Below are 20,898 nucleotides of genomic sequence, written 5' to 3' on the forward strand. Positions count from 1 at the left end.
GCTGCGCTATAGACTTACCCCAAGAGGCCTGAGGATAGGAGTGCAGGCTAGGAGAGTTAGCGGGTGATGCAGGCCCAGGGAAGCAGAGAGAGGTGAGGGCGGGGTCAGGACCGGAAGCGGTGCTCCTGGAGCCCAAGAAAAGGGACTGAGTTGCTCTGTATGTGAAGGGTCAGGAAGCAGTATTGGTTCCCCGGGTGTCTGGGGCCCCAAGACTAGGAATGGCACAGGGCTCAAACTAGGAGTATAGAACGGCGAGGGGGGCGATGGAAGGGTGAATGTGGCTTAGGGAGTTCCGGCGCGGAGAGCTGCGCTATAGACTTACCCCAAGAGGCCTGAGGATAGTAGTCTTCTATGACTTTTATACTTAGATTTTCTTGCCTATCTGAGATTAGATACTTGCCAGCATTTTCTTTCATAGTATATTTAATTTTTTTTTGATTTATTAATGTTTATTGTGTGTGTATGGGTGCTTTGTCTGCATGTATGGAAGTTCATCCATGTTGTGCAATGGCAATGCCTGTGGAGGCCAGAAGAGGGCTTTGGATCCCCTAGAACTGGAGTTGTGGGTGTTTGTTAGCTACCATGTGGGTGCTGAGAACCAAACCAGGGTCCTCTTCAAGAGCCGCCATCTTAACTGCTGAGCCATCTTTTCAGCTCCTTGTAGTGTATTTTGTTTATTTACTATTTATCTTTTTGGCTTAGGGATCAGCAAGTGATAGCCTGTAGGAGCAAATATGGCTCCCTTTTGCTTTTATAAATAATCTTTTAAAAATATTTATTTTTATTTAATAACCACATGGTTAGAAGAAGCATTTCATTACAGCTTTAACATATTCAGCAAAAATTTCCAGAGCAAGGATAAATCTCTTTCAAAAGTGGCTGCAAATTTTTAGGTTCACAGTTGAATTAATACAGTTATACAATTTTGAACTCAGTGTAAACCCTGTAAGACATAAAATTGAATGAGTTTTTATCCTTTAAAGAAGATCTCCATTTCATTTTAAAATATGCTGTTTCCTACATTTTTAATGTTATTAAAGCTTATATATTTGCACATGTGTCTTTGATCTCTATGTATCTGATTATTACTAGTCACAGTCGGTTACACTTGGATCCTTGGCACCTGAGTATGGATATAAAATCATCAGGTAGATTTCAATGGTAATGTTTATCACTTCTACTAATTAACATGAACTAAATTTTTATGCTTCCTCCTCAATTGTCTTTTTAAAAAATATTTTGTGTGTGTGTGTGTATATCGTACAGAACATCCCATACAATCTTATTCATCTATGTACCCACTTCCCAAGGCACCCTCCCATAGCCCTCCCTCCCCCCACTGGAGCCCATATACTCTGTCATCCCTGTTACTGTCCACTGTGTTGTTGGCGCCCCTAGCCATTCCCCAGTGCTTGTCCATCTGCTGAATCTAGTCAGCCTATGTAGAGAGCCTTGTTTTAGGATGATCAGCTGTTCCTCATCTAGCAGCAACCTGTTGTCAATATTCCTTTAGATAAGTTTGGGGTCTGCTGTTCATTTTCCAAGTTCTATGCTGGTTTACTGTCTCGGAGTCTCTTGGGCCACCCTGGCAAACAACTCAAACAACTCAATCTCCTGTCTGGCATTGTTTCTTGTTATGTAGCCTTTAGCTATACACATGGACTCTCAAAGAATTACATTGATCCCTTTAATCTTTGGTTATACTTTCCTTTTGGATGTTTAACACCCTACAGTTGGCCCAGATAAACCAATTTATTTTTATTCTTAAGGTCGTTTGAGGATTTGTTCCTCAGGGGTAACATCGGCTGGGGAGGAGCCCCTGGCTCCATTTTTTACCAGTTCCATCAATGTGAAGATAAGTCAAAGTTCTGCTCGACCATGGCTGGCTTCGCTTGGAAGCATGGAGGAAGTGTTGACCCTCCTCTTTGTAGACTGGACACTGTCCAGTCTGGTGGGGTCCATCTGGTGGGGTCCCCACGGTCTCCTTGATCAAGAGGACAGGTGGCTCACCATGGTTACAGGACATTTTGAGAGATGCTCATAGTCTCCTGGAGCTTAGTCAACCTAGGAGGGAAAGGAGCAAAACCTATCCTTATGTCCCTCTGTCCAAATTAGTATAGGCCTCATAGTATGGCTGTTAAACATCCAAGAAGGTTAGTTCTACCAGTCTGGTACTGTTATGTGTAGGCAAGGTTTATGTGAGAACGTTTGATCTTTGCCCAAGCTTTATCTACATGGCACATGGTAATAAATACTTTTATTGGTACTAGCCATAGATGTCTGTGGGTACTTTAATGGTGGCTGAGTTGTATTATTACGAGAGAGACCCATTGTACTTATTAGTTGATTTACAATAACTTACTATCTGGCCCTCAAAGACAGCTTGCTGACTCTGTTTTAGTAGATTTCAAATGTGCTTAGGCATATAGTTAAGTTGAGGTCCTAATTTGATCCCTATCTACCCCCATGACCCCAAAATGCCATTCCTTATGTAGTATTATATTCTATGTATTAGCCTTTGCTTTTGCACTGGTCTGTATGCACTGTTGAAGGTAGAGTGCTTCTGCAGTTGCCACTTTATTGCATTTCAAGAAAAATGGAATACATTTAAAGACCTCAGACTGTGTCTAAACAGGGGGCTGGAGAGATGGCTTATTGGTTAAGAGTGCTTACTGTTCTTGCAGATAAACTGAGTTCAGTTCCCAGCACCCACAGAATCACCTTTAACTCCAAGTCTAGGGAATGAGATACCTTTGGCCTCCTTGGACATCTGCACACACATAGTGCACATAAAACACACACACACACACACACACACACACACACAGAAGCACATTATAAAATCTTGGGGCTGGAGAGATGGCTCTGTGTTTAAGAGCACTGGCTATTCTTGCAGAGGACCTAGGTTCAATTTCTAGTACCTATATAGCAGCTAACAACTGTCCTTAACTCCAGTTCCAGGGGATCTGACGCCATCCTTTGGCTTCCATGGACTCTGTGCTACGTGGGTGCACTTACACACATCCAGGCAAAACACTCATACACATAAAATAAATAAATATTTTTTTAAAAATCTTTAAAAATGGAATAAACAGATTATGCTGCATAAGTTGCTGAACTAAGTGATCTTTTTTTCTTCAAAGTTCGTAGGCAGATATTTGACACCTATTATACATTGGCTGAGTTTCTGGAGCTAAGGGTTAAGTTATGAGTGTAGGACTAAGTGTATTTGTAAATGCCTTTCCTCAGGAAATAGCCTGTTCATAAAGCAGATCATGCTGGTCTTTATATGGATTTTTCTTGTTCATTTTAATGAAAGAAAAATTCTGTTTCAGCAGCTGCATCCTCAGTAACCTTGGTTTGCTTCTCCATTTTTCTATATATCCGGTCTTTAGTAACAAAAGACTCTCAGGAAGATAAGAGCAAAGGTGTTAGCGGAGATTCCAAAGTATGTGCATGTCTGAAGAGAATCTGTCTATGTCTTTACGGAGAGGGTAAATTCTAGTCACCTTTTATACATCCTACAAATTCTAAAGATAATAAATGTCCTTCCTTACCTTTTATATGTGTTTGTGAAGGGTTGGGTGCTTGTATAGTAAGTACACATGTGTGTTTGCATGTGTGTCTGTGTAACTTCTGTTGTCAGCTTAGTGTTAGAATGTTGGATAAGAGGGAACCTTGCCATTTTCAAGCATCAATGAACAATTTCTGAGGATGCATTCCAAACAACACATTTTCCAGTCAAAGAACACCCTAGAAAATTCTAACTGTGACTAAGTAGAAGTACAAGTTTGAACTAGTTGCCAGTTGAGGTTTCCTGCTCCTCTTCCTTCCCTTTCCTTCCCTTCTTCTTTTCTGGTTCTGTTTTTTGAGCCAGTGTTTTATGTAGCCCAGGCTGGCCTCAGTCTTACTTTGTAGCTAAGCCTGTCCTTGAATTCACTTGTCTCCCTCTGCCCCACAAGTGCTGGGATTCTGTTCATGTGCCACCATACCTGGCTTTCTTCCCATCTTGGGTAGGTTGTGCCTGTGCCAAGTCTCTGTGGTGAGAGTTTGTTCAGATGTGGGCATGGTGGCAGTCTCATGTGCTAAATCATTTCACCCTTTCTTGGCTTTGGTAGTCTCTGTATGTTCTCTAGACTGTGAACTAGGTAACATTATCGGATAATCAGCTTATAAATTATTATTCTGTGTTTTATTTTTGAAGAGCAATTGGAAAAGAGCTCTCAGATATTGACCTTGCCTCCTGCCCTCCAATAATTCAATCATCAAACAGCTACTGGATACCTGCTAATCATAGGGTGTTACGATTGAAGAAACCACAAATTCTGGTCTCTGACGGCTTATAGAGCTAGTAAGTGGGATCTGGGCTGTGGTAGGAGTGAGTGTGGGTAGCAGGAGAGACCATCAAAGACCCCCAGTAGAAGAATTTAACCAGGTAGAAGGGTAAGAGAGCCATTTTTTAGATGAGTCCCATGGAAGTAAAGCTGAAGCTTTCCTGGAGCTGTTAATAACTCCACAGTGCTAGAAGGGCCTTGTCAGGCTAAAGACAGGTATGTGTGTGTGAGAGAGAAGCTTTCCTGGAGCTGTTAATAACTCCACAGTGCTAGAGGGGCCTTGTCAGGCTAAAGACAGGTATGTGTGTGGGAGAGAGAGAGGGAGAGAGAGAGACGGGGGGGCGGTGGGTTACAAAGGTGACCAACGAGGCTGCAGAGGTAAGCAGGGACAAATTCATAATGGGTCTTGTTGAATCTTTATTTCAACATGTTAGAGAGTCATATACTGAAGATGGTGATGATACTGATGATGCTGATGCTGATGATGTGATGATGATGATGATGATGATGATGATGATGATTTTAAGACAGAGTCTGGCTCCTTAGCCCAGGCTAGTATGCAATTCATAATTCTCCTGCCTGAGCCTCCTGAATGCTGGGATTATAGGTCTGATACTGAAAATTTTAAACAAGGAAAGACCTGGTCAGAGTCCTGTTTTAGAAAAAGCTCACTCAGATTGCAGACTCGTGGATTAGAGAAAGGGAAATTCTGAAAATAGGATCACTAATGAGATCATTCTGACAAGGTGACAGTGGCTGAGGTAAAGTGGCCTTGGAGGTGAAGAGAAGTATCTGGATTTCAGAGAAAATTCAATGAGAGAAGAGCCAGGTTAAACCAGAGGAAAGAGGTGAGTGTTCTGCCTCAGGTACCTCTAGGGTGCCAGGTGCTGACATGGGAGGAATCTCTCTCTCTCTCTCTCTCTCTCTCTCTCTCTCTCTCTCTCTGATTGGGATGGAGAGGCAAATTTCAGTTGTAGACATCCTGACTACAGTGGTACTGTGTTAGATCCCAGCAGAGAGAAATGAGAGATATCTGGCAAGGTAGCCATGAAGGGGATGAGGCTTCCTGGTGGGAAGATTCAGAAAGGAATAGCCCCAGGAAGGGCTTAGGAAGGGAATTGAAAATATCTTGAGTTGCATTTGCAAATAGGATTATAGTGGGATAAATACTCAGTTTGAAGAATTTTGCTTGAGCCTCTTGTTTGTTTAAGCCCCTTACCCCCAATTCACAAACAAAGGCTACCATCTTTCTTATTCATTAAAACAGTTAACAAAATATTCTGTATATACAATATACTGCTGGGTATCACAGAATTTCAAGACATCCCCTTTACCCTTTAGAAGGGGTTTATATAGTAGACAAGAATTAATTAATCATTGAATAAAGCGGTCTTCCAGCTCATCCTCCTCCCCTTGTCTCCCTCAGAAAAGTTGACGTTCCTTAAGTGTAAACTGTTTATCACATGCAGTATATCCTAAGCTCTTAATGTCTGTTCAGTTTTTTAATCCTAAAACCACACCATATGAGCTAGTTGGTTACCTTTTTTTATAGATAAAGATAGCAAGGGACAAGAAAAAGCATAAATACATCAATAGTTCTGCAGCTAAGTAAGAAGGCTAGATTTGTCAGGCATGGTGGTGCACACTTTAATCCCAGCAGAGGCAGGCGGGTCTCTGGGTGAGGCCAGCCTGGCTACATGGTGAGTTCCAAGCCAGCCAGGGCTACATAGTACGATTCTGTCTCACAACAGTAACAACAACAAACTTAAATAAGAATAACAACATAAAACAGCTAAGGCCAGGTATGAGCCCAGCAGCTTGGTTCCAGAGCCTTGTGTGCTTCCCTAACACCAGAGTGCACTTGTCAGAGCAGCCTGTGCCTGTGAATTCATCTGCAAGGTATAAAGGCCAAGTTAGTGGCAAAAGCTAAGTCAAGGAGAATGGAAACATATTCAGAAGTGAGTGAACCCTGCAACAGCTGCAAATGAAAAAAAAAGCACAGCTGAACAGGCCTGTATCTGGGTCTAGCTTGGGAAACAAAAGTGAACTGAAGGAAAAAAAAAGTTGTTGAATTCCATGCAATAGCAAAGGTTTGCATGCATGGACTGACGGGCATGTCAGAGAAGGGATGAAGATGTGAGGTCTGAGCAGGGTTTTGAGGGATAAACTCCAAGGTCTGGGATGTTAGGGTATGAGTGTGGAGGTTATACATGAAGTCGGGAGCCTGTCCCTTTGTTGTTCAAGGAATGTGGAGAAGCTCAGAGTTTGGGGTCAGGTTGAACTGGTCAGGATGTGGCAAGTAGCCTGTAGGCTGAGTAGCCTGTTTTCCAGCCTAGAAGCTGCAGAGCCTTTGGAGGTGCAGTGAGATAGTCCCTCCTGTTACATCTGAGTGGCATCACAGCGAAAGACTGGGCTAGGGCTAAAAATTCAGAGTCCCCCACCCGAACTACTGGGGGGAATGGAGGGAAAAGGCCAAATGGAAGGTCAGGATACTTTCTGAAACTAGCATTTACTTGACTATTGCATGCTGGGAGTGGATGAAGAACAGGGCATGGGCAGTGCCTCTGACACAGGAGGTGACAATGCCACTAGTCAGAAGGGGTAGATGTGTGGGTGGGGCGCATGAAGATAGCTCATAAATTACATGTGATCTTGTTGAGTTGGGCTGCCTGAGAAATCTCCAGGCCAGAGACAGGTCCAGTTTTTGTGGGGCCCTGTCATTTGTCCAAGTTGGAGTCCCTTTTAAAAGAAAACAGTAGGAAAGGATGAATACAGGTTGTGCTGGACAGCTTTAGTGTCAACTTAACACACTTCGGTTGAGGGAGCCTCAGTTGGGAAATTGCCTCTATTGGACTGGCCTGTGGCCATGTCCGAAGGGCATCTTCTTGATGAGTGATGTGGGAGGGCCTAGCCCACTGTGGGTGGTGCCACCCCTGGGCAGGTGGGCCTGTGTTGCATAAGAAAGCAGGCTGAGCAGGGGCCAGGGGAGCAAGCCAGTAAGCAGCGTTCCTCCATGGCCTGTGCTCCAGCTCCTGCCTCCAGGTTCCTGCCCTGAGTTCCTACCTTGGGCTCCCTGATGAACTGTGACCTGGGAGATGTAAGCTGAATAAAGCTTTTCTTCCCCAAGTTGGTAGTGGTCAGAGTATTTTGTCATAGCAATAAAGAACAAACTAGGACACAGGTGAAGTAGAGGACCTTGGGAGGAGCTCCAGGGAGGGTCTAGAAGCTTCCCCTTACTTGCCCTTGCCTGGCAGCAGGTGTCTGAGACTCCCAAGCTCTCTCCTTCTGAAGCTTCATGCTATGTCACCCTTCCTGTCAGAAAGGCCCCTGGTTCTTCTCAGCTATCAGCTGGTGGTCATCTTGTTGAGACTGTGAGAGCTAGTTTAGGTTAATCTCTTCGTGTGATGTCTTAGAAGGCCCTTGGAAGTGGTGGTGCATCTTCTTATTTTTCTCCCAAGATAGTATCCAGCTTCCTTTTCCAAACACTCGAGAAAAGCCTAGCAGAAAGGCCCCAGAGGGCCTTTAAGAGCTGAGGGCTCCAGTGTAGTCTGGCTTCCCATGCCCAAACAGGCTGAGGAGATCAATGCTCTTCTTCATTCAGACTATCAGCAGGAGTGAGGACCCTGTACCAGAGAATTAGCACTTCCAGTTTCCTCTATTAAAGCCATCTGGGACTGCTTTACTTAAAGTGCCTCTCCCAGAACAGAGCATTTCAAACCCAATTTCAGTGGTTTCATGTTGGCCAGTAAATGAAAGGCAGTGCATGGAGACAGCCACACCAATCATACTACTTAGGAAATGAGTTCTGTAGTGGTTAAGTGGGAGTGAAGAGAATCTAGTCCGTGTTTGCACTGTGCCTTTGACCTGTGGGAGGCTTTTCTTTGCAGGAAGGCTGTTGATATACCAAGGCCAGAAAATGCTTAGAGGCCTCTTTTACCTTCCCCTTTACCTGCCCCCCTAGTCTCCCTCTCTGTGGCTCATCCTCTGGGTGGCCACCACCCACCCTAGGGAGCTCAGATTCTACCCCCACTGTCTCTTAATCACTGTCAGAACTTTACAGTTTCAGTGTGTGAATGATCTCAGCTACATGTTAGGTTCTTATCTGATTTTAAAGAGTCACACTGCTGATATAAATAGCCAACAGACCAATATCTGCACAAGGGTATTTGCATTTTAGAAGGGAGTTTGAGTTTGTTAACTATGAGTGGCACTGAGGGATTCTGGGAAGCTTTGGAGCAGTGTGTCATTCATTACCAAACTGAATGGAGTCTGTGTGCCAGAGTCCCATTGTTGGCTTTGGGTTATTGCTCTGATTAACAGAAGAAAATTCTCACCTCATTTTTCTGCTTTCTTTTCCAATTAGGTGACAGTTTTCCAGTTTATTTTCTGTAGCAAATTTCAAATGCTGATTTGGGGAAGGCTGAGATTTTCAGTGACTAGCCTTTTCTGTAGATGTCTTGCTACCTGCAAGTCCTACTATGTTCCAGGAGGATGAGTGTGGGAATGTGGCTTCTTTCTTTGGGTAGGCTGGCTGCTGTTCTTTTGAATTGAAAATACCTGCAGGGCGCATTGTTGGCTCTAGAATCCTGGGGCCTTGTACAGGAGAGGGCAGAAAGATGTTGCTTGTACATTCAAGTCCATGTCTACTGGTGTTCTGGAGTCTGTGTTCAATACTAAGGGGCCTTCCTCTTCAGTATATAACATAGCAACAGGAAAAAATGCAGAGAAAGGCTATTAAAAGGCTCCCTTCCTGTTTCTAACTAAAGTTGGTGGGCAGCACTCCCTTTTGTATTTGTCTCAGAGTCAAGGGTCAGACCAAACTATCGAGTTTACAGATTAGATATGGAGGTCTGCAGTGAGGAGGCATTGAAGGCAGGCAGAGCCCTAAATGTTTTGCCACTCTTGAGCACCCCCCCCACCCCCATCATTGTCTTCTCTTGATTTCAAAAAACTCAGTGGGATTTCCTCAATTCTTTGCCAAAAGACAGACAAGGGCGCACTGGTGGTGCTTGAGAACTTAGATGGGAGAGAGCTGAGGCCTGGTGTCCTCTTACTTTTTCCCCTGAGTATTGAGCCGCCTCTGGGCTGCTGTGTTACAGAAGGATGCAGGCCGCTGTCCAAATCCTACTCTCTTGTGACCAGTGTTGTACAAGTGGAAACTCTGATAGTTTGTGCAGATGTGTGTTTATCTGAAAAGGGCTGGCTACCATCCAAAGGCAAAGCATGCAGGAATGGTCTTAATTTTAAAAACAACCTCTAGCTACAACAGACTAATTTAAGACCTTATTTGTTTATATGAATTCTTACCACCCTCTTTCTGTTAAAAAATAAACATTAAAGAAAGAAGAAATATTGAGGGTAAGTTTTAGGGCTGTTTATGCCGCCTGTCCTGCAACCCCAGACATGTCAGACCTGGCTCCCAGTAGGCAATTAGAGAATGCAGGAGAAGCCCAGATGATCTTGAAACAAAGAGGAGGGGTCATCACTTAAGAATTTTATTAGGAAATGAATTTTTAAAAAGCAACCTAAACCTTTTTTTTTTTTCCTTTTTGAAAAGATTTGTTTTGATATATCTTCTCTTTGATCACTTTCCTGTGTTTGTGTGTGTGTATGTGTGTGTGTGTGTGTACCCCTATGTGTGTGTTTGTGATCACATGTTCCTGTGACCCATGTTCCAGGCCCCACCTTCCCACCCATCCTCTGAGCGTGGGAAGAAAAGGATTAATTAGTTGGAAAGATTGTTGAAGGAACTTAAGCCACTGCTACACTAGGGTTTAATTTCTAAAATACACAGTGCCTCAGCATGCTGTGTTTGTGTCTTTGAGTTTGGGTTGGGTCTTTTTTATCATGACAGTAACAGGGGGAGCTGGTCATTATCTTTGGCTTCCTGTCCATCCTGTTATCTTTGGTCAGGTGATTTCCATAGCAAAACCATGACTCTGAGGTTGCTTCCTCTTTCTCTTCCCCAGGATATGATGGCTTTGTTCCTCTACCACACACTGACTGTGTGTTTGTGTTTGGGATTGTAAACCAATTTTGATAACCCACTGTGGAACAGCATTAGGAACACAACTCCAGTTGCTTAGATCGATAGGCAAATCCAGATGGCTTTGGATTGCCTACCATGATGGACAGTCTGTCCCATACTGGGAAGCAGAGCATAGAAAGGTGGATAGTTCAGAAGCATTTGATGTCTCCAGTTTAGGCTGTTGAGTTACCAGTACCTCTGTGATTGAGCTCTCTTTGGGGAGCTCATTTGGGTGGAGACTTTGGGGAGTGGTCTAGAAAGAAGAGGTGCTGGTTCCTATTACCACAGATCTTCTTCCTTAACAGATTTAACCAAGTCTCTTGGGTTGGAAATTCTTAAAAGAGTTTTGGCAGCTTGGCCTGGGATTCTGCCGACATGATTCAGATGAAAACCAAGGCCAGGAATGTTATAAGTGCACTCGAGGTTAAAGAGGGCCTTCAAGTGCTCATTACATAATTGGTGACAGGCATTTTCTGTCTGCCTGCCTAGACAAGTGATCAGCCTTAGTTGATGCCCAGAGGGTCCACAAAGTTTAAACCAGCATGGTGGGGTGGTTTCTACCCTCAGGAGACTTCCGTTTCATTTGGAGGTGAGATGAGTAGAGCTGTGCATTGCCCAGGGTGTATCATACCATTTACAATGGCTTTTCTCTGACCATGCCTGCTGGTTGCTCTAAGGCTCTGCTCTCTACTCAAGTCCCCATGACAGCTGTTCTCAGCTGACTCACTCAGGCCCATTGAGCGCAAGGTAAAAGCTGAGGAGAATGCTTGGCTGTGCACTGTGGTGTCAGTTTTACCACTGTCTCTGTGATGTTTCGGGGTGTACATATTGGAAAACCTAATGGCCTTAGCCTTGGATCCTGGGAAGACACAGCAGGCATTTGTTTTGTTGGTGAAGGGTAGGGCTGGGTGAATACCACACTTAGGCAGAGCTAGCCCCTCCCTAACCATGAGGTTAATAAACATACTTCTGAACTGTTCTCCCATGATCCCCACATGGAAGTATTTTCTATTATTTAACAAATATGCACGAGATCTGGGGCAAAGGGAGTGTTCCTGATCACCCAGCATTTGAAGGCCTCATCATGAGCTGTAGTTAGTAATGCAGAGATGAAAAAGGAATTCTCATAAGGAAAAGGTGAAAGCTATGCATGGCAGAGCCCTGGAAAAATAGTCTAATGTGAATAATGAGAAGGGGCGGGGGTCAGGCGAATGCATGCTTTTATTTAGCATTCTTACTGCTGTCCTAGTTTGTTTCTCCATTGCTGTGACAAAACACTCTGACCAGTACCAACTTGGGGAGGAAGGGGTTTATTTGTTTTACATCTCCTGGGTCACAGTTCATCAGGGAGCCCAACTTAGAAACTCAGGGCAGGAACCTGGAGGCAGGAGCTGAAGCACAGGCCATGGAGGAACACTACTTACTGGCTTGCTCCTTTGGCCAATGCTCAGCCTGCTTTCTTTCTTTTTTTTTCAATTTCATTTTATTTTTAAATATTTTATTATTTTATGGGTATGCATATATTGCCTGCATGTAGGTAAGTGCACCCATGTCATCCAGTGCACACAGAGGACAGAAGAAGCTGACAGATCCCCTGGAACTGGAGTTACAGACAGTTGTTAGCTGCCATGTGGGTGTTGGGATTCAAACCCCGATCTTCTGTAAGAACAGTGTTTTAACCACTGAGCTGTCAACGGCTGAGCCATCTCTCCAGCCCATCAGCCTGTTCTCTCTCTCTCTCTCTCTCTCTTTTTTTTTCACCCTAGTCAAGTTAGCTTTATTCCAGAGAAGCAGGGATGATTCAATAAACAAATACATAAATACAAAAGAGTTACAAATTTCATAAATCACCATGCTTTCTTAACAACAAAGGACCATCTGCTCAGGGGTGGCCCTGCCCACAGTGGGCTGGGCCCTCCTACATCACTCAATAATCAAGAAGATGCCCCACAGACATGGCCACAGGCCAGTCAAATGGAGGCAATTCCCCAATTGAGGCTCCCTCAACCCTCAAGCTTTAGTGTATCAAGTTGACACTAAAGCTATCCAATACAACTGCCTTGCTTGGATTTCAGATGTGGCAGATAGGAATCCAGTGGCCAACCAGGAGACAAGCCCTTGAGAGAGGGCTTCTTTACAGAGATTTTTTTAGGCAAATAATCTGAGGTGAGGGGCTGATTAGAACTGAGATGGTCAGACAGAAGGTTTCATTTAGATATTGGACCCAAGTGAATGAGTTCAGTTTTTGCTTTAAATTTTAAAAAATATTTTATTTATTATTTTTATTTTTTGTTGTTTGAGTGTTTTGCCTGAATGTATATTAGTACATTTGTGTTGTGGAATTGGAGTTAAGGAAGGTTCGTAGCTGCCATGTGGGTGCTGGGAATCGAACCTGGGTCCTCTGGAAGAGCAGTCAGTGCTCTTAACCACTGAGCCATCTCTCCAGCCCTTTACTTTAAAATTTTAAATCATTCACACTTAGACTCTGAAGAGTCCAAGGGGAGAGTGGGAATTGCCTCTGAGAGTCTCAACTAAGTGATTTTTCTGTTGTCCCTGAAGTGCTTCAGTTGTGTGGTTCCTTGGGCAGCACTCCATGAAGTAGAGTCTTCTAGAATAAATGTTGGTCTGTTGACCACACAATTAGGGAGGCTTCTTTTCCTGTACAGAACTGTAGAAAGGGAGCATGTAACTTTTCTCATTTTCTTTCTGTTGCAAAAGCTGAGAAAGGAGTACAGCATGGGCTTTGTACATGTGAAATTTCTTTGGAGTTTAGAAGACCCACTTTTGAGGAAAATTGTGCTGTTTGTTTACACTGGTAGAGCAATTTAATTCCAAGCCATTATTTTAATGAACTGTGAAAAGACAAAGGTAAAGCTCAGCAGACTTCCTTGATTTTGAAATTGATTATTGGAATATATGGGTAATACAAGAAACTCTAACGTGCAGTCACGTTGGAATCTGAAGCACTATATGTGAAGTTACATAATTGTATAATTGTATTGATCTCAGCTCAGATGGCTTTTAAAATGTTTAACGTGGACAGATCTTGTTTATGTTTTTGTTTTGAGACAAGGTCTCCCTGTAGCCCTAGCTGACCTGGATCTTGCTATGTAAACCAGACTGGCCTTGATCTCATAGAGATCTACCTGCCTCTGCCTCTTGAGTGCTGGGTTTAAAGGTGTATGCCACCACATCCGGCTTAGCACAGTCAGATCTTGATGAATTGCTAACAATAGTTCATCTTGGAAGTAATCAGGATTTGGAAGAACTTGTGTTCTGGTTTGTGCTACGGATGGATACAGTGTGATAAGGAGGGCTCATGGTATTGGACAGTAGCATCTGACTTACCAAGGGCTCCATCCTTGGCCAGCATCCTTGGTGATGTCATTCACTCTCATTGTTTTAGCCACCACCTACCTATATGTGGTCTTCTGGCTTTGCATCTGAGGGCCTGTGTCTCATCCCAGTTCATATGGGGCCATCATTGGAAAATCTGCTAATGGCTTTCCATTTAGCTCAGGTTGAAACACACAGGCCTTAATAGGCCCATCATAGCCAATAAAGCCTAGTGTGTATGATCTGTACTCTGCTTACTTCACCGGGCTCATCGTGTGTTATTCTCCCCTGAATCACTTCACTGAGAACTCATGGATCCTCTTTTAGTCTCCCTAGGAGGGTATACTCTTTAGTCCCTTGAGGCCTTTGTACATGAGCACCTCCCTCAGCTCATGCTAACTTATTCTTGATTCCATTCCCATAGTTCTTCTAGTTCTTCCTCAAAGAAGGTGTATTTGACTTCAGGCTAGTGAAGCATCTTCTGCTTTTCTTTGATTACATTTATCACAATTGTAAGTAAACTAGTTATGTTGTAACCTACTTAATGGAAAATTCCACTTTGGTCTCTAGGCATGCTTGAAGAAACCTTGGACACTGGCCATGCCTCTAGAAACCTTGGACACTCAACCTACCTCCTGATACTCCTTTCTTCTACCTCACCTGGTAGTTATTCATGATGATCCACTGTGATGCTGCTATTTCAGATTATACCCCAAGGGAGCTTTACATGAGTGAAATAAATTAAGAAAATGCCCACAAAGGTTTTGTTTCTGTCATGGTGTGACTTGGAGTCCTTGATGGCTGATGACCTACACATTGTCCCCAGCAGCTGAGAGCTATTGTCTTTCTAGCAGATTCACCAGTAGCACGATTTGCATCCTAGTGATTTTATTCTTTCATGTGTACATTTCTTTAAACCATCTGGTTCATTTAAAAATGGTAAAATAGTCATAGCTTTACCTCACTAAATTGCAGTTTTCACTTGTTTACAATTTAAAGGGAACAGAAATGTACATATTAGTGTTTGATGTTGTTGGGATTCCAGAATGTACTATTTGAAAATGTGAGATATATATAGGCATTATATAGGCCACAAATACATGTTGGGTGTCCTTCTCAATTGCTCTCTACTTTATTGAGACAGAATCTCTCACTGAACTTGGAGCTCACTGATTTGGCTAAATTTGACCAGCAAGCACTGGGATCCTCCTGTCTCTGCCCCCGTCTCCCCTCAGCACTGGGATAGAAGTGTACTGACACACCTGTCTTTTATGTGAATTCTGGGGATCAGAGCTCAGGTCCTCATGCTTATGCAGCAAACACTTTACTGACTGAGCCTTGTCCCCAGCTCAATAATTATATATCTTTGACAGAAAAAATTAGTTGCTATAGATTTTTGCTAAGTATATTCCTTGTCTTTTTCCAGAAGTCACACAAAAGAATGTATAGAAAGAAAAGAGAAGAACAACAACAACTTTATGTATAGATTAAAAAATAAGGACCAGTGAGATGACTCAGCGGGCAAGGACACTTGCTTCCAAGCCTGATGACATGAATTTGATGACATGAATTTGATTCCCAGGGTCCACACAGTAGGAGACTCCAAGTCCTGTAAGTCGTCCCCTGACCTCCACACACACACTGTAAGTTGTAAGTCCTGTAAGTTGTCCACACACACACACACACACACACACACACACACACACATACACACACACACAAATAAACATAATTTTAAAAAATTAATGACATTATATTGGGGGTAGGGAGGTGACTCAAAGGCTCAATTTCCACATCAGGCAGCTCAAAACAGCCTATACTTCAGTTCCAGGGGATCCAAAACCTCTTTCCTCTGAGGGCACCTGAACTCACATATACATACCATATGCGGTATACATAATTAAAAATAATAAAAATAACATATTAAGAGCGAATTAAAAGGAAGGAAGATGATAAATAAATTGATCTTGATTAAGAACAATTGAAACATATATATGTACATACAATATTGTGTACACTCATGATTATATATAATTAGCATGACTATGTAAGTATATTTTATGATTATAGATAAATAACATAGCATATAGAGAGTTATAGGATGAACACACTGACTTCTCTGAATACATGTTTTTGTGACAGAAGAAGGTTTACATGTGTGGAAAGTCATTCCCTTGGTAGGATTGGGGCAGGGCTTCTCAGCCTCAGCACATTGAATTCTCGGTTGTGAAGAGCTCTGCCTTGTACAGTGCTTGGCAGCATCCCTGGCCTCTACTCCCCAGATGTTAGTAGCATAGCAGTCTTCTATAAGTCATGACAACCAAAAGTATCTCTAGATGTGACATTATCATGCCAACATTACAGTCATACCTGAATAAACAGCCTGACTTTATTTTTAAAAGTGGGCTTGAACTTGAAGGGTACCTGTTCTTCCATATGTCACCTGTGCTGCTGAATGAGGCCTCACCCATAATTTTATTCAGAACCATTTCTCCAGCTTCAATTGGGGAACTACAAGTTTTGGATCCACCTATATTTTCTCCAACAGTCTTGTCCTTTCATCCCTAAGCCTAAAACATCTCATATTTACAATGTCAAGCATTCTCAATTTTCATTGTTTTCAATGAAGATGTGTTAATTCTCAAGCATACCTACATTCAATTCACTATCTTGGGTAAAGCAGCAAAATGAGGTTCCCAGGTCACAAGAGCACATGGCTCAGTTTGTTTGTTTGTTGTAGCTTTTTGGTTGCAAGGTTAATTAAAATATATTACTCCAAATTCTGTCCATTTTACAAAACCCATTCCTACATCCAGATAGGACTAGATATCCCCTCAAGAAAAAGAGTAAGATTGTCCCCAGTTGAGAACCAGCAGATTAGAATATCTGATACTTCAGGCTAAGTACAAAGGATACAGGGTAGGCAGGACTGGGAGCTCATCCACATCAGAGTTATTACCCTGGAGATGCTAACTGTACCTCAGCTTCTGCTGTGGTTCATGAACCAGTTCTATGCTGGCAATAGGTATTCTGTTCAGGATATTCCTGAAGTAGATAAAGCCCATACTTCATTGCTTTAATTTTTTAAAAAATTTATTATTTTTACTTTATGTGTATGAGTGTACTGCCTGCATGTGTGTGAGTGCACCTGTGTTGTGCAATGCCGTGGAGGTCAGAAGAGAGCTTCCGATTCCCCTGGAACTGGAGTTAAGGATGGTTTGAAGCCGCCATGTGGGTGCTGGGAATTGAACCTGGGTCCTCTGCAAGAGCAGTCAGTGCTCTTAACCGTGGAACCGTCTCTCCAGCCCCCATTGCTTTAATTTTTAAAAATAATTTTAAAAATTATCTTTATTTTAAGTGTATGAGTGTATTGCTTGTGTGTAAGTACACCCATGTTGTATGATGCCTGCAGAGGACAGTAGATGGCGTTGGATCCCCTGGAACTGGAGTTTCAGTTGGTTTTTAGCTGCCATGTGGGTGCTGGGATTTGAACCTGGCTTTTCTGCAAGAACAACCAGTTCTCTTAACCACTGAGCCATCTCTGTAGCCCTAATTTTTTTTTAATTTCATAACACCAATTCTTTAAGAGTCAGCTTTGCAAGGATCTTGTCCTTTCATCATCACTTTTACTTCCATGAACATCTGATCATCTCCCTCCCAGGATCCCAAACATTAGATTTTAGACTATGCCAAAGCCTTTTTTAAATTTTATTTTATTTTATTTTGGTCTTTTTGAGACAGCATCTCCCTGTAGCTCCAACTGGCCTGGAACTTGCTATGAAGACCAGGCTGACCTTAAATTCACAGAGATCCACCTGCCTCTGTTTCCCAAGTGCTGGGACTAAAGGTGCACACTGCCATGCCTGGCACCACTCCTGGTATGTTTGTATCTTTTAATAGCCTTTGTGTATGAAAAAGTGGCAATGGTTATGGTTTTGACTGGGCTTTATATTCTAGTATTACTACTTGGTACAGTAAATGTTAGGAATCTATGACAAAATTCTGACATTAAATTCACAACATATATGCAACTTCTGGAAATTTCAACAAAGAAGTTATACATATACATCTAGGGTAGCAAAGTGTATTTCAGAGGCTGGAGAGAAGGCTCAGCAGTTAAGAGCACTGGCTGCTCTTGCAGAGAACCTGGGTTCAGTTCCCAGCACCACATGGTAGATAACAATCATCCATTTAACTCCAGTTCCAGGAGACCTGATGCCCTCTTCTGGTCTATGTGGCCATTGCACACACAGGTGCACTTGTATACATGCTGCTGAGCCATCTCTCCAGCTCTGAAACTGCTTATTTTTGACTAGCCAACATAAGCAAATTCTATGTATTTGCTATATAATTCTAATTACCGTGAGAGAAAAACCTTTAGAAACAACTTGAATGGCTTTCTCTAATTGTGAAAGGACTCTCTGATTTTTATATAAAGGATATATTTAGCTCATACAGACCCTTTTAAATACAAAACATTTACTAAAATCTCCTTCCTAAAGTTAATTTGGCTACAGAACTAACAGGAGGCCTGTTTTAGCATTTCGTGTTTAGCAGTCCTTTTTGCAATGTACTTACATTGCCTGTAGATATAAGCACTTATGTTAGGGGTGGAAATTTGGAATAGTCAGAGGTTGAGCTGGGATTCTGTAGAAAATTGTTCACAGTGATCCTAGAATTTTTATACCACACATCATATTTTAAAGAGACTCAGGGTAAACATCTGGTTTTTAACCCAGTGTGATGAGTTGAGAAATTTATTTGGTTTTATTTTGGTCTGTCTTCAGTAACCAGCAGGAGGGCACTGGAAACTGAACTCCTGGAAATTATTCCTAGTGGAGCATGTTGTCCCTATGCATGGCCTCCCTCTTTCCCTCCCTCCCTTCCTCCCTCCCTTCCTCCCTCCCTCCTTCTCCTCTTCCCTCCCTCTCTCCCTCCCTCCCTGCTTGTCAGTCCTGGTTGCTTCTCCCCAAGACAGCCATTTATGTCTTTTCAGATTTGAGTCATAGCTGGTTAAATGAACACATACTCTGCGTGTAAATGATATACCTTTTCCTAAGAATATTTTTTCATATCTAATCTCCCAGAGCCTTCTGTGAAGTAGATTGAGAACAAGTGTTACTCTGCTTATGACACAGACAAGGAAGTTATATGGTGGGGAAGTTGTCTGTCAGGCCACGTAATGAGAGCATGCTAAAGGGGTGGCAGTTTCAAGAGTGACTATTTTGTAGTCTCGTCTTTTCTGCTCTTGCAGAGTTTGGTTTCCTGCATCCATGTTGAACAGCTCACAGCCACCCATAACTCCAGCTCCAGGGGAACTGATGCCCTCGTTTACCCTCTATGGGCAGATCATGTACATATACACAGATATACATATACATCTTTTAAACAGTTATCAACAAAGGTAAAACGTAGCTGACGATGACAAAATACAACTTCCTTCATTTTGATTCCATCTCTCTTTCTGGTGTTTTCCTCTCTCTGCTCCTTTCCAGGCCCAGGGTGTTGCTTCATCTAAAGTCTCATTGTACCCTCCACACACCATGCTCTTCTAATCTTGCAGAACCTTCTGGTTATGTAGTTTCTTTCTCCTTCAGGGTCTTTTATTTTCTTCACTGCTTTGCAAAATCTTGCCTGTCCTCTAAGCCTTGGCTTTTCAAGTATGCTGTAGCACACTTCATGCCTTAAAGGACCAGCAGCAGCTGCAGAGGGGGCCTCATCAGAACTAATTTTCAACTGCATTCCGCATGTGTGAATCAGCCTTACCAAATTGGGCTGTGGGAGGCAAGGCTGCTGGCAGCTCAGACAGGGCCTGGGGGTGAGGGAAGCTGGGGTGCCCTTTGGGGGAGCAACCCTCCCACACAGACCTCCTTGGCTGGATCACCCTAGAGTAGATTAGAAGAGGGCCCAGCAGTCTGTGTTCTAACAAGCTTGCTTGGTGATCCTGACACTGGAGTTGGGAAGCAGCACTTTGAGATGCCATTCTGATGACATCTCATCTCTGATCCCCATAATTCCTGAACAGCAACTCAGGCATCCATTGTGTTGTGGCATCTTTTCATAGTGGAGTAATTAGGCAAGGTAGGCTGACTGCTGTAACCAAACTGCAGGAACTTTACCCTGCAAGTGTTTACCTCCTGATGATCCCATTGGTTGGATGTTGGGTGGTCTTCCATGTGAGGGTTCAGAAGCTAGCTGTCTTGCATCTTGTGGCTGGGCTTTGCCTGGGCTTTGTTGGGGGCTGCCTCTGGAGTCCCCACCTCTAGCAGACACAGAGGTGGAGAAAGAGAGCTGACTAAGCGGCATGTTTTATGACTGCACTCAGACTTTGCTACACTCTTTATTTTTCAAAATATTTCCTTTGGTTGGAGCCCGATTATAGAAATTTGACCTAAGTACCAAGGATTGGAAAATGTGTGTACATGTGTGTGTGTTTTCTGCCCAGGAAAAGTGACAGAACTAGAGATCATCTAATTTAGCATTGTCTATTTTTAAAAAGTCCTTATTTTTATTTTATTAGGTTTTTTTTTTTTAATGCTGGAGAGCAAACCCATAACCTTGTGTATGCTAGACATGCATTCTGCCATTAACCAAACCCCTAGATCATAATTTTTTTTTGAGACAGGGTCTTACTATGTGGTTCTCACTGGTCTGGAACTCAGTATGTAGACCAGGCTGGCCTTGAACTCACAGAGATCCACCTTTTGCCTCCCAAGTGCTGCAATTAAAGGCATGCACCACCATACTTGGCCAAATCATAATATTTTTAATATATGTAATTGTGTGTGTACATATATTTATGTATTTATTTTTACATATATAATTTAATATTTTCTAGTGGTTGTATTAAAAATAGGAAAAGGAATAGATGAAATTGATTTTAAAAATATACTTTGTTAAATTTAGTAAATTCAAAATATTTTCAACTTTAATCAATAAAAAATTAGTAGTAAGGTAGAACTGATGACACAGGCTTTTATACTCAGGAGGCTAAGGCAGAAAGGGCTAAAGTTCAAGATTTGCCTATATTACAGAGCAAGTTCAAGGCCAGCTTAGTGAGACTCTGGCTCAAAATACAAAATAAATGGGGTTGAGAATATAGCTTAATGGTATATATACTGCTTGCCTAGCATGCAGAGGGCCCTAGGCTCAGTCTCCAGTAACATACACACACACACACACACACACACACACACACAC

At 42.7% G+C, this 20,898-nt stretch overlaps 1 protein-coding gene and 1 pseudogene across 22 annotated transcripts in view; one reads left to right on the forward strand and one right to left on the reverse strand.

The window, feature by feature from the left end:
* The window catches only part of LOC103726166, a 26,118-nt pseudogene extending 12,358 nt beyond the window's left edge, over positions 1–13,760 (reverse strand).
* Positions 1–20,898, forward strand: part of Dock9 (dedicator of cytokinesis 9) — a 333,922-nt gene that overhangs the window by 89,196 nt on the left and 223,828 nt on the right. The window lies entirely within an intron of this gene.

The sequence above is a fragment of the Nannospalax galili genome, unplaced genomic scaffold, assembly GCF_000622305.1.
Source record: "Nannospalax galili isolate Female #2095 unplaced genomic scaffold, S.galili_v1.0 scaffold528, whole genome shotgun sequence".
Classification (NCBI taxonomy): Eukaryota; Metazoa; Chordata; class Mammalia; order Rodentia; family Spalacidae; genus Nannospalax; species Nannospalax galili.